The 2,344-nt window shown below is 42.5% G+C and overlaps 1 pseudogene; it reads left to right on the top strand.

Annotated features, from left to right (window-relative positions):
- Nucleotides 1-275: 275 nt before the first annotated feature.
- Nucleotides 276-600, top strand: LOC101574153 (annotated as a pseudogene).
- Nucleotides 601-2,344: the final 1,744 nt, after the last annotated feature.

Below are 2,344 nucleotides of genomic sequence, written 5' to 3'. Positions count from 1 at the left end.
CATGCTATTGTTAATAGATTTTAAATGCTTGACATTGAACAACAGTTTGCTAATTGGCTTTGGCATTAACCTGCTTTTTTTATTCTCTCCTTGATAATACACTATACTGGCAGGAAAACAACACTGTGAGGGAGGAATTCCCCTCATCCCAGGACTTTGTTTTCAGAAGTGCTTCTCTTCACTTCTCCGGCCTGACCTTCCCGACCTTCCTGCTGTTGGGCCATCCGAGCGAGCCGACAGTGCCTTTTTCCTAATGATTTAGTCCAACACACGACGCCTCTCATGACATCATGGTGGCTGACTGGCAACAGGCTGGACTCAGCTACATTTGCTACTCCTAGATCTGTGTGAAGGCAGTGAGGGAAGCCCTGAAGACGGAATTCAGAGCAAATGCAGAGAAGACTGCTGGCAGCAGCATCAAAATTGTGAAAGTGAAAAAAGAATAACCAGCCCTGACTAGAGCTTGAAATGCTCCATCTGCACCCTGAAGAGGTGTGGGCACATGGTATGGCAGATTGTAATCAATGTCACTTTGTGAGAGGAAAAAGTACCTATCTTCTTCATAAATTAATGATACCAATAAACTGACGCATGGTTCACTGTTAAAAATAAAAATGCTTCTCTTTATTGAGAACCCAGTGGTCTTGTAACACAATCTGAGTCACCAAGTGTCACAGAACTTTCAGAGGGACCAGGATAGAATTCAACAGGCTGGAATTTGAGGCCTTCCTCTACATAAAAGTGGCCCTGCTCCTGCCTGGCTGTGGCCTGGAACAGGTGCTGAAGAGCTGTGACCAAAAGTCACTGTTAGGAAGTTCTTTTGGGAACAGATTAGTGCTTACGAGGTTATAGTGTAAACTCATTTATTTATTGTTCATTCGCCTACTCATCGAGTATGTATTAAAATCCTATTGTTTGCTGAGCTCCTGAAGACTGTGAAGACTGCTGAGTCAGAGCCAGCCACCAGGAGCCTCAGAAGCAGCTGGCAGCATGCTCCTCTCTGGAGAGCACTCTCCTCTGGAGGCCGGGGTGGGAGGAGGGAGTGGCTGTGTTCTTTGGTTGAGGTTTGAAGAATCAGAAAAATGTCATAGAAAAAGTAATATTGGTTCTAAAAGAGTATTTTCCAGAGGGGAAGGGTACAAGTACATATTAGTCAGTTGGGGAAGGGGGTGTGATGGGGCTTGGCCTGGATGGTACAGGAAGCAACCACCAAACATGAGATTAAGCTTTTAAATAGAGATCAGTGGAAACATACCAAAGAGAAAGAAGTTTGGACCTTGTCTTGGCAGCTCATGGGAACAATGGAAGAGGTTTTTTTTTTTTTTGTTTGTTTGTTAAATGGAAGAGTTTTAAGAAGAGAAGCACCCGGTGTGTGGGACAAGCCTATGTCCCCAGCACTCAGGAGGCTAAGGCAGAAAGATCACTGACAGTTTGAGGCCAGCCGGAGCTATATGGTGAGACCCCAACTAAAAAAAAGAAAAGAAAATTTTAAAGAAAAGTATGATGATCCAGACTAGATTTTAGAAAGGTGGCTCAGTAGTAGTACAAAAGATGGCCTAAGGGGTAGATGGAAAGCAGCATACTCCAGGTAGAGAAGCCATAAGGGCATAATGGCACACACCTATAATCCCAAGCGGAGGCAGAAGGATTGCTGCAAGTTTGAGCCCAGGTTGGACCATATAGTTAGTTCAGGGCCAGCCTGAACTATACAGCAAGACCCAGTCTCAAAACAAACAAACAGGAAAAAAACTGTGAAACCACTGATAAAATACTTTTTTTTTCCTTTTTTTTGAGGTGGGATCTTACTATGCTACTTAGCCAGACTTCAAGCGATGCTGACACCTCAGCCTTGTTTGTAGAGGAAAAGAGGGCTGCTGGCAACACTACAGAGCCGTTCAGATGAGCAAAGACGTTGCCCAACTGCTTCAAATCAATGAGGAGGATAAAAGGGAGTGAACTGGTTAGCTTCTAAGAGATTTCAACTACATGTGAGGAAGTGTATATTTTGCAATATGTGGGTCTTGTTTGGACCCTTATAAAAACAGAGAATCAACTATAAAGGGAATGTTTAGAAGGCAGAGGATTAGATATTAAGGAATCAGTGTTAATTTTGTTAGGTGTGACCATACTACTGTGATAGCATAATAAAGCAGCATCTCGAAGTGTTGGTGGGTAGAGCAGCATGGTGTCGCTGAAGTAACGATGGCAAAGAAGTCAGTAGGGATCAAATCCAGATGATGGATATGTTGAGTCCATTTTTTTCTATGTATGTTTTAAATTTTTTAAATAAAAATTTAATATTTTATGTAAAAGATGAAATCCTAAATTAAAGAATTACACTGGG

Source organism: Octodon degus, unplaced genomic scaffold, assembly GCF_000260255.1.
Source record: "Octodon degus isolate 3935 unplaced genomic scaffold, OctDeg1.0 scaffold00100, whole genome shotgun sequence".
In the NCBI taxonomy this organism is placed as follows: domain Eukaryota; kingdom Metazoa; phylum Chordata; class Mammalia; order Rodentia; family Octodontidae; genus Octodon; species Octodon degus.
The sequence above is the reverse complement of the archived record's forward strand: the minus strand, read 5'-3'. Positions and strand labels throughout refer to the sequence as shown.